This window comes from Pelodiscus sinensis, chromosome 3 (assembly GCF_052426305.1).
Source record: "Pelodiscus sinensis isolate ZL-2025 chromosome 3, ASM5242630v1, whole genome shotgun sequence".
Classification (NCBI taxonomy): domain Eukaryota; kingdom Metazoa; phylum Chordata; order Testudines; family Trionychidae; genus Pelodiscus; species Pelodiscus sinensis.
Window position 1 is genome coordinate 35,344,893 of NC_143054.1, and position 15,175 is coordinate 35,360,067.

Consider the following 15,175-nt stretch of genomic DNA (forward strand, 5'->3'; position numbering starts at 1 on the left):
AATGGTGAATTTTGAAGACTTCAAAATAGTTTATGGGCTCAATTCCATAATAAAACAAAGACAGAAACTTTACAAATATGTTTATTTAAGCAATATATATAGGGCCAGATTGTAATGGAGTTTTGCTGGGATTGGAGGGGAACAGACAAACTATCTTCCCAGCATAGTTAGCCCATGCAAGGCCTTGCCCCAATTGATTAAGGTTGCACAGGGACTTCTCTCCTAGCAAGCCCATTATTTTGAAATAATTTTGAAATAATGGGCTTCCTACTCCAACTTCTGTAACCCTCATTTCACGAGGAGTAAGGAAAGTCAAAAGAAGAGTTTTGCCAAAAGTGAAGTTAAGGTACTTTGACTTCAGCTACACAATTAACATAGCTGAAGTTGTATATCTTAATTCGATTTTAGCCCACAGTGTAGACGTACCTTAAGGATGCTAACATTTTGTCTCATCTGTACGGGGGGTAATTGTTTGGAATCTCTGTTATAACATTTCTTCTTCTCTAATTCCCTAGTGTGTATCTTTTCAGGTTTAATTGTTTTTGACTCACTAAGCTTGCTAAAGTTTTTGTCTGTCTGCCTACTGAGTATCTGAACTGATGAGCCTAGTAAATAAATGTGGGATGTAATGCAATGCTAAGTATGGACACTTTGAATCTGACAGGGCTCTTTTTTTAATCAAGTTCTTTTATGTTTGCACTTGACTTTTCTGTTCATAAATTTGATTGTAAGGACTTGATGTGTTCTACTTGAGCTGATGTTCAAAGAAAATTACCAAAATGAGGCATTTATAAATTATTGGCTATTATCTGTTGGCCATTAACTCATCTGGAATCCCATGGTGAAAAAATTACAGTTTACATTGTACTATTATTTTGCTGCTCAATGTGTCGTGTAAGAGGTTAATTAAAAAAACAACAGAATAATATTCTGCCAGTAAGATGTAATCATTTCCATTTCATTCAAACACATCTGTGTCAACCTTGGGCCAAGCGTGATCAGGAATCTCACGTGGTTTCAGTGGGTTTTTTTGCATTCTGTTTCCTATATTTATTGCAGATTTCCACTTGGATACCTTGTCTTTGATGGCAGCATGCATGCCTGGCCAGAACAGAACATCTTGGGCTCTGTTCCTGCACTTCTCAATACTCAAATGGGCACTGTAGGTTATACCTAGCATTTCCAAACTCATGTTGTGTAGTGCTATGACAATGTCCTTTGTATAGAACCCCATCATGTGCAGCAATTTCATCTCTATGGTCACAATCAGTTATTTTTACTTGAAGATGTCTGAGGGTTTCCCGTTAGCCATCTGTCTAGAATAACTTGCTCAAGCTCTTGAAAGATTGGATCATTTCATGTTTCTTGCTTGAGTTTGTCTAAATTTGTATCAGAAAGGGGTAATTCTTGAGTTGTATTTGCATAAAACCCCTCTTCCTCATGATCACTGTTTAAATGCCACTCTAAAAACATGCTCTCTATGAGAAGCTCATTACCAGGTATTTGCATTTCGCTTGCATTTCTAACCCTACAAGACAGGACCTGCCTATATGAACAACTTTGCAATTTCACTATAATTTTCTGAAGTCTGGACTATGCTTTGCACAGTGGACCCCGTAATATCCCAAAAGTTTATGATCTGTTTCTCCATTGACTAATTTTTGCCTATAAAAATATTCATGAAAGTATTCACAACCAAAATTTATTGCCAGCATTTTGTTTTTCTTGCTGGACATAGTTCTGTTGTGTTTTAATTCGTGCTTTAGAAGCATATGTCACTTAGACATCATCTGGCAGAAACATAGCCACAATCTCTGTGAATTTGCATTGATATAGGACAGCATTTTGAAAAGTCCTTGCCTGATTTAAGAACCAATGTCCCATTTTCAAAAGTAATGTAGGCATTTGGGAATCAAAGGGCAGGCCTACACTGGCAATGAAAATTGATGCAAAATATGCAACTCCAACTATGAGAGTTGCATAGCTGGAGTTCATGTACATAGCATAGATTTTCTTGTGGCGACCCCACAGGGGGAGGTTGACAGAGGCACTCTTAGCGTTCTATTTAATGGGTCTTTACTAGACCCACTAAATTAAATGCAGGAAGATAGACCTCCGGAGCATTGATCTTCCTGCAAGTGTAATTGTGGCCTAAGTCTCATTGACCTTCAGTGGTAGTTAGGCTCCTAAATGCATAAATCACTTCTGAAAATGGGACTTAGGACTCATCTAAATGGTTCATTAGTCTGCACCAAAGGGGTGTAAATGCTAGTGCACTCTACCATATTGTGCATTAACTGGTCTGTGTGTAACTTCCTAGTGTGCACTAAAAGTTCTCTAGCATGTTTTAATGTAGCACTGTAATGTGAAGTAGGGAAATTTTAGTGTGCATTACTAGGTGCCACATGGGCTAATAAGTGCACAGTGCACACTAAAATTTGTAATCCTCTCGTGTGGACTCATGCACCAAATAGACAAGCCCTTAAATTCTTAAGTTATTAAGGTACTTCTGAAAATTTTCCTTTTAGTTCTTAGGCTCTTTATGAATCTCAAAATACGTCAGCATTGATGCTTCTCTAACAACTTATTTCATTTTCCAAAAGCTTTTTTCCTGTCATCCCAGTGCTATTCTCAACTGTCCCCAAGCAGCATTCTGAGAGGAAGAATTAATTGTGACAAATTAGTGATGAATTTGCTTAGATATGTTAACATGCCCATTAATCTCTCTAAGGCCTTCTTGTCTTGGAGTCTTTCCATTTGTACAATTGTCTCCACCTTCCCTGGGTTTGTTGCTGAGTATGTGGCCTACATAATTTGTTCATGTTCAATTCAAGGGCCTTTTTCTTTGGCACAGTGCAGTCTCTCATTGTTTTCTTCATCGTTTTTGCTTCAAATCAGCAGATCATAAACAATTCCTTTCATCCCATCCAGATCCTCAAAGATCTGGGACACAATGCTGTGGTATATCGCAAGTGCTGAGGCAATCCTAAAGGGAAGTTGCTTAAGCATATATTTACCAAAAAGGGAGTTGCAGACACTTGCCAAAAACCTTTAGCTTGCACTCCACCTTAAACTAGTCTTGCATTTTGAACTCTCCACATGCTCATTCAGATTCACAGGTGATTAAGTTAGCGTAGTTCTATGTATTTCAGTGCACTTCCACTGATGCACAGCTGCTGAGAATTTAGCCAGTTGTCCTCACCTCTTCTCGTGGGCTAGCATCAATATTTGGTTTCCCTACTTAACCCATTTTGAACTACAAAAATCCTTAACCTGATTGATTTTATTATGGAGACCATACTGTTAATTCAGTTGTGTCTGCATTCACACAATAACATCTAATTTTGCCATCTGGTCAAGTTCACCTTTTTATTTCCAGCTTTATTACTAATGAAAATGTATATGGTGCACATATTTTTGTGGGTACAATGATATCTATATCAATGTGATGTTTTATATCCTATCTATATGTTCCAGTCCTTTAAACATCTTATATTATTTATAAGAATTTTTGATATCCTGTTCAGTGGAACTTATACACACACTTGCTTATCTGCATTTGTACACTACTCTCTAGTTCCAAAACAGATGGAATTTCTTCCCCTTTTTTAAAATCTCAGAATGATTTTGCTTCTTCTTTAGACATACCAGTGGGCTCATTTTTTGCCTGCTCACAGAGACAAGGTTTGTTATTTTATGTGCACATTGGCCGTCATTATTTTTTTTTTTTTTGTATACACTGACTTTGCTTACTTTTCACTTTGCTCCAGTAATAATTTTCAGATTATTTTTATTCATTTATTTTCAATGTGTCAAATCAATGTGTTGCATAATCAAGCTTTATAAATTATTGAAATTCAATTAAAAATACCATTTCACTGTAATCATTGTATCTTTTTCATCCAGCTCTTTGTTTGTGAATGCATTTTGTTTTATTATTTCTTTGTAACTTGTGCAAGACTTTTGCAAAATGGTTACAACTGACTATACGATAGCCAAAACCCATGAATTCTGTAGTAAGAGAGATATAAATAAATGTCAGGACAGTAGCCATTGTGTTATTTTGCTCTTATTTTATAGTGGCTTTCATTCTCACATTGTGATATGCTGGAGAGTTTTGAACTGACAACTTGTAATTGCATCATAGAAGCTATTAGGGGAGGCTGCTGGGTAATAGAGATTTGTGAATCTGTAGAGGATACAGAGGCCATCTGGGATTTTGGGATTATTATTATTATTATTATTATTATTATTATTATTAATTGTTTGTATTGCAGAAATGCCTTGAAGTCCTTGGGTCAAGATCTCATTATGCTAGGTATTGTACAAACAGAGAGCAAAAAGACAGTTCCTCCCCCAAAGAGCTTTCAATCTAAGTAACTTTTACTTCAGTATACTATAAATATGTATATTAGCTAATTGTTTCTGTTAAAATGATTAGTGGTCAAATAGTCAGCATATTGACATTTATACTTTGACATCACACTTTGATGACTGAGTGGAGTTTGCCCTCCATAGAGCTATTATTTCTAGCTGTCTGCAGACATTATTGAATCCATTTACAATTATGTTTTCAAGGTTATCTTTACCACCACCAGGGCTAGAAACATTTTTTCCAAAATAAAATAATACATTCTGAAGCACTTTTTTGCAGCAAGAAATGGGAAAGAGGTGGATTTCCCATTACAATTAGGGATATTAAAATGTGTTTATTCAGGTAAATATGTAACTGCTGAATGGTTACAAGTTTACACATGGAGGTGAGGCAGATCCCCAGGAGATGGTGCACATGGGGAGCCGGCTCACACACACACTACCTGTTTCCCCTCTACCTCCCACTTCTGCCTCTGATTCAGAGGCAGCAATACGGGGGTGGGGAGGGCCAGGCAGGAGCCAGTACTCATAAGAAACTGGTTTTAAGCTGGCTCCCCCATGTGTACCAGCTCCTGGGGATATAGAGACAGCAGCGCAGGGGGAGAGCAGGGCAGAGATAGCAATGCAGGGGTGGACAGGCAGTTTCCTGGAGCCGATGCACGAGGGCTCTCTTTGGTCCTCTACTGCCCCCAATGCTTCTGCCTCTGATACAGAGGTGTACAAATTTACACATTCACATCCCTAACTACATTCTGTGGCTTTCTTGACTAACCCTGCCTTACGATACATCATGAACTTGATTCTCAAAGCCAGCCAGTCTGGCACCTTTCTTGTGTACTTTATTCACACAGCAGTCTTTTTTTTTTTTTAAGAGAATAAATGTTTGAAAATCAGAACTTGTTCAGTTTATTTGCCAAGTCATGACTTTAGGAATCTGTTTTGTTCTTGTTTAAGCTAATGACATCTAAAAAATATAAAAGAGTGAATTGTCAAGAGGAGTCTGAATGCAGAATTCAGAATTTTCAACACATTTTGCTTTAAACCTAAATTTGTAATATAAGTCTGTATAGCTGTTCTGAGGCTCTTAAAAATAGTTCATTTTTTACAAATCCTTTGAAATTCAGTCTTAAATACTTGGGACATTCATTAAGGTGAATTAAATCCCACCCCAAACATGCCACCTTAATTACCGAACAATCTCTGAATGAAATGCTGGTTCCAGTTAAATTTGATGTCACCAGCTTGTAATATTAAATTGCAAATTCTGAGTATGACAGACAATTAATTGATTTTTCCTTGTTGTTGTTTTTGGCAAAAAGAGTTAATTTGAATATAAATTACGGGTTTCTCCTAAAGGCGAACTACAGGGACCTGGGATGGTATTGATTTGCTTTCTTGTAATGCATTAAGCAAGTATCAGATGTCAGGAAAGTATAAGTATATCCCATAGTAGCATTTACCTGCATATTGCCACTAGCCGTGGTCTTGAATGACTTCCTATATGTTTTTATGTGAAAGGTTTCAGTGGATAGGAATATAGATCATTTTATTTTTGTTTATGTTTTTAAGAAATTCTTTTGGGTCCAATTCTGCTAACTTCCATTCACAAAGGAAAGCACTCAGTGATGCTAAGACCTAATCAGGGACCTGAACTAAAGCCCATTACAAATCAATGAAAACATTCCCATTGACATCAGAGACTTTGGATCTCATCCCATATGAATAAAGATTTGAAGGATCAAGTTAAATTGCTGTGAGTGCCTAGAGCTCCCTGAGCAACAATATTTTAATGGAAAGAAAACATCATAGGGCCAAAATCTGTTCTCTCAGACATGCTAGTTGAGTATACAAGTCTAAAAGCAGGATTTTCAGACAGTATTCTTGACAAAACCCATTTTGATGGCGTCTTTTGTTCATGAAAGAAAGTTGTCATAGATCAGAGCTGGCTGAACAATTAGCTTTTTTAGAAATAGTGTATATTTTTATAAGTTAGTAGCTAGTGAAATATCTGTAGTTAAAGATATAACTTTTGTCTGACTTCCATTTAATGCTGTGAAGAGATCCGAATAACAGTTAATACATATAAAACAATAGTAAATCTAGAGCATATCTGTATGAAATGAATTGCTAATTTAACTTTGCTGGGCCTGAGTCTTATCTCATTTTCACCAATTTTACAACATGGTAGCTCCATTGACTTCAGAGGAATTACTTCTGAGTTATATCTGGGTAATTAAGAAGAGCATCAGGCCCATTATCTCAAATGTCTGTTAAAATTCCCATGAATGTTAATGTACCACAAACCCAGCAAATTAGTCTTAAATCTCCATCTCCAAATGTATAATTTAGAATGATATTTAAAGCCATCTTATACTAAGTTCAAGCTTGAAAGCTTTTGTTTTATGACAGTGACAGTGAAAATGTCATTACCATTGGTAAGAATCTTTTTTTACGTACATCAATGACTGTGCTTTTAATAGTAGAGTAAAGTGAATATTGTGAATAACTTATTAAGCCCAACATTCTTTCTGGCAGCAACTTGTATTCATAAACTGACCCTTACAGTAATTTTCTGTGTCACCACTTTCGAAGATTTGCCACTTCTTATAAGTTCAATTGTGCCATGGAGGCACAATCCACATAATGGGAGGTGTGAAACTGTAACACCTACAGGAGGCATTATTATGTGATGCTTTTACTACTCCATCAGCAGCCAGACTACACAATCTCAAACAGCCCTTTGAGAGGCTATGCTCCTCTTGGGGTTAAGGGATGAGTACAAGGACTGGAATTCAGCCTGGCCAGAATTCAGGTTGCACAAGGCAAAGGGGGGGCTAATAAACTCTCCTTTCCTCACCCCTCACTGTGCATCTACATGAGGCACTCACACGTTCAGCAGAGTGAAACAGCAATGTATTTTCTTTGGATATACGTTTGAATTTTTAAACTAATCTCTTTCACAGCAGAGTGAATTTTAAGAGACTATTTTCAGAATGTGAATTTTGAATTGCAGATATTATCCCCAGAAACAGGATCTAAGGGCATGTCTACACTAGGAAATTATTTTAAAATAACTTATTTCAAAATAATATCTCCCAAAATAACTATTTTAAAATAGTGTGTCCTCACTACAAGGAAGCCTCAAAATTAGTCTGAGGCAGGCTCCCTTGATGTGGATGCATTACCTTCACTTAGAGCCTCAGGAAGCACTGGGAAGTAATTATTTTGAATGACGCTGGGGAGTAGTTATTTCGAAATAGCAGCAGTGGAGTGTCTACACTACCACTGTTTTGAAATAGCTATTTCAAAATAAGCATTATTCCTTGTGGAAAGCAGGAGAATATTTATTTCAAAATAACCTGCTCATTATTTCAAAATAATGGGATTGGTAGTGTGGATGCTCCACTTGCTGTTTTGAAATAAGGGGAGTTACTTTGAAATGACTCCCGAGTATAGACCAGGGCTAAGATCCCTTTCCAATCTGGAAAGGGAATAATACTTAAAACAATGTTTCTGTTTGATCAAAACTAACCCACTTAGCTTGAATTTAGACTACAAAATAGTTGTTCTTGAACAGTTTGTTAGAATCACAGAAAATTAAGAAATGGTTTTAAAAAATAAACTTTGGAAAATTGAAAAATAAGTTGATATTTTGCAAACCATAACTAAGGCTGAATTTCTCAAATAAATAAATTGTTAGCCCAGTATTCACAAGAAGGAACCAATTCAATTTACAGATACCCAGGGTACGTGTACACTACAGAGAAAGATTGAAACTGCTGCTGTCGATCTTCCAGGGTTTGAATTAGCAGTGTAGTTAAGACAGCTAATTCGAAGTGAGAGCAGCACACCGTTCAGTGCTGATAATCCTGCTTTCCTGAGAAGGGAAAAAAGAGTGTTCTTCCTTCAATTTCCTGCAATGCAGACAGCGCCAAAAGCCGAATTAAGCTACTTCAACTTCAGCTACGCATTTAACATAACTGAAGTTGCGTATCTTAATTCAACTTTGTCCTGTAGTGTAGACATACCCATAGTGACAGGTGTCTTTGAAAACAGATTCTTAATTTGTACCTCAAATATTTTTTTCTTGCAGTGGCTCTTGGTACAGATCCTCTTTTTCATAGCTGCTTTTCTATTTTTGCTCTGGACCCTAAAGTGTTTTAGAGCAGTGGTCCCCAACCTTTTGAGGTTGTCGGGCGCCAGGGGGCATGGCCGTTTGCCCGCCGGGCACCAGGGGGCGGGGACACTAGCGCGCCCGGGAGCGGGCCCTCCCCTTGCCGCTCGCCCCCCCAGCTGCGCGCCCGGGGGTGGCCCCCCCAGCTGCGTGCCTGGGGGCGGGGGCCCCCCCATAGCCACGCGCCTGGGGGCAGGGCCCCCTCCAAGGGCCGCGCGCCCGGGGCCGGCGCTCCGCTCCCCCCCTCCCGCCGACTGCCGCGCGCCCGGCGCTCCCCCCCTCCCGCCGAGTGCCACGCGCCCGGCGCTCCCACCCGCCCCGCCGCCGAGTGCCGCGCGCCCGGCGCTCCCCCCCCGCCCCGCCGCCGAGTGCCGCGCGCCCGGCGCTCCCCCCCCGCCCCACCGCCGAGTGCCGCGCACCCGGGTCCGGCACTCCCCCCCCCCCTCCCGCCGAGTGCCACGCGCCCGGCGCTCCCCCCTCCCCCCCGCCACGTGCCCGGGGCCGGCGCCTGCCGAGTGCCGTGCGCCCGGCGCTCCCCCCGCCAAGCGTGCTCCCCCCGCAAGCGCCCGTGCGCCATGTGCCCGGGGCCAGGCCAGCCCCGAGCACCTGGCGGGCGCATTGAAATGCCCCCGCGGGCGCCATGGCGCCCACGGGCACCGTGTTGGGGACCACGGTTTTAGAGTGTACAGTCTTTCTCATTCTCCCTACTTTCCCAGAAGAGTATGAGCAAAGTGTTTATAACACAGAGAACTGTTCCAGTAGCACATGCGGTTTCATAGTCCCATTGTTCTGCATAACCATTTGTCCTTGTTTATAACCTTTGGCCTTCCTACTTCTCTACATAGTTGTTTCTGCAACCTATTCCTGCTGCTGTTACAGTGTGTGATTAAAGTGATGCATTCTGACTTGAACCCTGTGAAACCTTCTATGCACAAAGGAAAGCTTTATCTTTTCACTATATTTGCAAAAAAGCAAAAAGTTCTGACTTTTTTACCAGAATATTTTTGTCTCTATTTATTTCAAAGAAAAAAGTAGTTAGTACTGAAAAAGCAAAGAGACCAAGAGGCATTGGAGAGCATTATACAATTAACTCATTGCCAGAGTGCTATTCACACAGTCAATGACACCCCATAATGCTCCTGTGAGACTGACACACCTCGGTCTAATCCAGCTTTTGCATTAATGGATCCAACTCTTTTTACTTTATTGGGAATAGGGGGTGCTCAGTACTGCTGCAAATTAGGTCATTTTCAGGAATGTCCTTTACATTTTTGGATGTCCAATTTGAGCCAAGATGTCCCTCTTGAAGTAAATTGGAGCTTAATCTCCCTAAAAATTGGGCCATAGGTGTCTTGTATTATTCGCACCAAAACTTAGAGAGTGTTTTTGAAAATCTGGTCAAGAAGTAGTCTAATGCCACACTACAAATCAGAAACAGCAGGATTTATAGCGATCTCCTTTGCCCAGAGCCTACTTTTTACTAGAACATAATGTGATATAATTCAGGGTTGACATTTTCATTCACCCTTTTTCATTGGGCTAAGCCCTACAAAGCCTCCCTCACTTGGTCCTCCAGCAATACATGCAGGTCTAGAGGAAAGCTATTTGTTTTTGTAAAGTGAAAATGCACTGTTTTGAACCTCTCTGCCACTGACTCTTCACCCCAGAAATAGAGAGCACCACCTCTGCTTTTTCTGTCTGGGGAAGCTAGACTCTCAAGGCTCTTCTTGGCCCGCACTCTCCACATGCCAACCTGACATTATCAGCAGATGACAAATCCTTTTATTGAAGGGATATATATATAGCCAGTGGAAGATTTAGAATCTGTTCAGTATTATATCTCTGGGGCTGTGTCACCTCTCAAAGTTGCTATCAGGCAGTATGGTGATTTTGTACGTAGAATATAACATGTCATAGTTTTATTTTACAAACCCCAAAGGAGTAGTTTTAAGATGTTGTCAGGCTGATGAGTATTTTTTATACTAGACCAGTGTAAAGACCTAACTTTTCCTTTCTGAATGTAGATTGAAAGTCAAAGTAGTCCTCCCTTTTAATAGCACTGTGGATTCAGGGACTAAGATGCAAGTTCCTGTTAATGGAATGATGACCATTCAGGACAGCTACAATTTTTGTCATGTGGGGTTGCATTTTCTTAGTAGGCTTTTAGGTTCTCCCTCTGTCAGGGTATGTCTACACTAGCCACCCTAGTTCGGACTAGGGTGGCTAATGTAGTCATTCGAACTTGCAAATGAAGCCTGGGATTTAAATATCCCAGGCTTCATTTGCATGTTCTCGGGCGCTGCCATTTTTAAATGCCCGGTAGTTTGTATTACCTGCTTGCGGCTACACGTGGCACGGGCTAGGTAGTTCGAACTAAAGCTCCTAATTCGAACTACCGCTACTCCTCATTCCATTAAAAATGGCGGCGCCCGGGAACATGCAAATGAAGCCCGGGATATTTAAATCCCAGGCTTCATTTGCAAGTTCCAATGACTACATTAGCCACACTAGTCCGAACTAGGGTGGCTACTGTAGACATACCCTCGGTGACAAAACTTCCATTGTGACTCAATGATATTTACATTACCATTTCTTTATGGCTTAGCTGCTAGATGGGTAAACTCCTCTTTGGAACTGGAGCGCTTACAGTTGGCACTTCATTTAAGAAGAATCAGAAATACTCCAGCCTGACTCTCAAAGCTAACATTAAACAAATTAACATTAAACAAAGTAATCCTGAATCTTAATTCTAATCTCTTAAGTGTTAGCAGCACCCCATAGTTTTGCTTCATCTGATGATTTGATCAGTATGCTCTCTGTTCCAACACTCATCATTAATAAAGATGTTAACACCTGACCCAAAACAGATCTTTTGACAACTATTTTGTCTCATACTAGCAAAAGTAAGAACACAAGAATCCATAAGAAAACATAAATGTGGTTTATATGCTGGCACCAAAAGGAAGATAGAAGCAGACAATATTGACACAGTAACTATGAATGGAAAATTAATAGAGTTCCTGGTCTTCCACATTTACAAGAAAGGAATAGTTAGAGCTTAATAAAGAGAGGAACTTCCCAGTCTGAGAGTTCTCTAGTTATGGCTTAAGGCTTGGCCTTTATGTTTATATTTTCATTATACATATGTACTACACCATCTACATTTTGAGAACTAGATTCAAATCCTTTTCAGGTTACAAGTAAAAAAAGCTGCAGTCTTGCCTTGCTAGAATTTGAATCACAGAATCACCAGAAATTTAGACTGGACTGATAGGGGTGCTTGAGTTTTATGGGATTTCCAGAGTTCTGAGCCCAATCCTCCATGTGCTAAAAGGATTATACCTTCCCTTGCAACACTTGCAAAATTTGTTTACACTACATTGGATCCAAGTAGTTATGGCCAACCTCCGCAATTCTTGGCTATTTTTGAGAGGCCAACCTTGGTGCCAAAAAATCATGACTTAGCAACGGGCAATTTTGGTTCCCACAAATTACTTCCTTGGAGTGAAATTTGGGTGATTTTACTTAAAGCCCTGCTCTCGGCCAGTCCCTGTCTCTCTACTACCATCTGGTGGTCTATCAGATGAGCAGCCACTAAGGCACATATGCAGTTGGAGCTAATCTGTCTCCCTCAGCCAACAAAATCACTTGGGAATATAGGTGCTGGGAGGGCTGCCACACCCCCTGGCTTGAAGTGGTTTCTATCAGACAGGGTTTATGGCTTGGTTCAATGGCTCTTAGCACTCCCATTATAAAAATTGTTCCAGCATCACTGTGTGGGAACAAAGGCCCATTGACCTCAGTCAAGTGTGGCTTCAGTATGTATCTATTCAGGCAGTGAGACAGCCAGTGTGAAGGGGGGGAACGGGATACATCGAAAAGTTGCCCACATACAAAGGAATAGGGGACAAATCCAGAAGTTGTCCACATACAAATAACAATCATATGGAAAAAGTATCCCTAAAGTGTTGCTGAGGGACATTTTGCTTCTAAATTTTTGTCATTTTGTAAGAAATCAGAGAGGTTGGTAGCACTATGCTGCAACTGTTGTTTGTGTGTGGTCCTGAGGGTGACTGGCCTCTCCAAACAATCTGATGTGGCCCTACCAACATACTCCACCCTCAAGTCCTCTCATAGAGCAACCTTTTTAAACTAAGGATTGGGGGAAAGCCAACAGGTGCAGAGGAGCACATGGATCAGACACAGACATCTATTGGGGAGGTTCTGTTAATAGAGATGCTCTATGTTCTAGTCAGGAGGAAAAGATGGAAGTATGGGTTGGATCAGATGAGACACAATCAAATGAAAAAAAGTCTAACACATCAGGAAATGGCAGACAGATAAATAGTGACAAATTATTGAAATGCTTATACACAAATGCTAAAAATCTAAATAGTAAAATGGGTGAACTAGAGTGCAGTTTTAAAGGAGGATATTGATATAAAAGGCATCATAGAAACTTGGTGGAATGAGGTCAATCAATAAGACACAGTCATACCAGGGTACAAAATATAGTAAAACCTGTGTTATTTGGCACACTCAGGGATTAGGGCATTCTGGTTATCTAAAAATTCCAGTTATCTGAGGGTCCCATCAACCTAGGAAAAACCAATGGAAAATAATAGTAAAACTCTATTTTGTAATATTGGTAGTTTTGTAGTGTGAGGCAGGTGGTCTCACCATTTCTATTTTGAGTTAAAGATGATTAATACTTCTTAAATAAAAAATTGTCAAGCCAATGATGGTAAACCAAGCCAGGCCTGTGTGCCTGAAGATGTGACAGTATTGTAGCTGGGGCAATGCCGATTAACAAAGTTTTCTGATTAACAGAGTGCCGGATAACAAAGGTTTCACTGTATATTGAAAGGACAGAACAGGTCGTTCTGGTGAGGGAGTGGCACTATATGTGAAAGAAAATGTAGAATCAAATGAAGTAAGAATCTTAAATGAGGCAAAATGTTCCATAGAATCTTTATGGATAATAATTCCATGCTCCAATAATAAGAATATAGCTGTAGGGATATATTATCAACCACCTGATCAGGACAATGATAGTGACTATGAAACGCTAAGTGAGATTAGAGAGGCTGTCAAATTAAAAAACTTGATAATAGTGGGGGATTTCAACTATCCCTATATTGACTGGGTACATGTCACCTCAGGATAGGATGCAGAGATAAAAAAATGACTGCTTCTTGGAGCAACTGGTTCTGAAACCCACAAGGGGAAAGGCTATTCCTGATTTAGTCCTAAGTGGAATGCAGGATCAGGTTTGAGAGATAAATATAACTGGACTGTTTGTAAATAGTGACCATAATGTAATAAAATTTAACATCCCTATGGTAGGAAAAACACCTCAGCAGCCCAACACGGTGGCATTTAATTTCCAAAAGGGGAACTATACAAAAACTAGCCAATAGCCCATCATAAGACAAAGTAAAGTAAATTGTCATAGGATAAGAGGGAAGGTCCTTTCATGGATTGATAACTGATTAAAAGACAGAAAACAAAGGGTAGAAATAAATGGTAAGTTTTCAGAGTGAAGAGAGGTAACTAGTGAGGTTCCCCAAGGGTCAGTCCTGGGACCCATCCTATTCAACTTATTTATAAATGATCTAGAGAAAGAGGTAAACAGAGAGGTGGCAAAATTTTCAGATAATACCAAACTGCTCAAGATAGTTGAGACCAAAGAACTGTGAAGAGCTTCAAAAAGATCTCACCAAACTAAGTGATTGGGCAACAAAATGGCAAATGGAATTTAATGTTGATAAACGTAAAGTAATGCACATTGGAAAAAATAATCCCAACTATATATACAATATGATGGATACTAATTTGGCTACAACTACTCAAGAGAGAGATCTTGGAGTCATTGTGGATAGTTTTCTGAAAACATCCACACAGTGGCAGTGAAAAAAGCAAGTAGAATGTTAGGAGTCATTTAAAAGGGGATAAAGAATAAGACAGAAAATATCTTATTGCCTCTTTATAAAAGAGGGTTTCACACCTTTTGTCTGGCAGCCTCCATACAGGGCAGTGCACAGACACTGTTTCACATTGGGCACATAACCAGGCCCTTGCTGGGCAGCACATGCTGGTGCTAGAGGCTACCGCAGTGGGCAATGGCATGCTATCAAGTCTCAGCTGCTAAACAATGGGCAGAATGCAGGGGTGGCAACTGAAGGCTCAGTACTATTTTTCTAAACAGATACAGTTTATTTGTAAAGCAGCATGTGTTTCTTTGTTCAGGTGAATAGATATAATAAATGCCAGTGTGCCGTGTTTTACTTGATTATAGGAAAAGGGATTTTAATTTAATTAAAAATGTATCATGTAAAAAATGGCTCACCCACACATGCAGCAAGAGTATCATACTGATAGCACCAGGAACTAAAGACTTACGGCATAGGTGAAAAAAATGCATGTAGTAAGTTACATGTAGAAAGCAGTCAGCCATCCTCAATTTAAAACCATTCAGTTGCTGGTGATTTCTGGAGGCTAAGGCAGAGATGTCTCTCAGCAGAGATAGAAAACCTAGAAAGCACCTCAGTGGAGCCTCTCTGCCAAGAATACTTCAGTTAAAATGCTGAAGTCCCACTACAGGTAGTCAACTGGAGTAACTGGGTG

The 15,175-nt window shown here is 40.0% G+C and overlaps 1 protein-coding gene across 1 annotated transcript in view; it reads left to right on the forward strand.

The window, feature by feature from the left end:
* MYT1L (myelin transcription factor 1 like) overlaps positions 1-15,175 on the forward strand; it is a 418,337-nt gene that overhangs the window by 340,993 nt on the left and 62,169 nt on the right. The gene's annotated exons all lie outside the window — the stretch shown is intronic.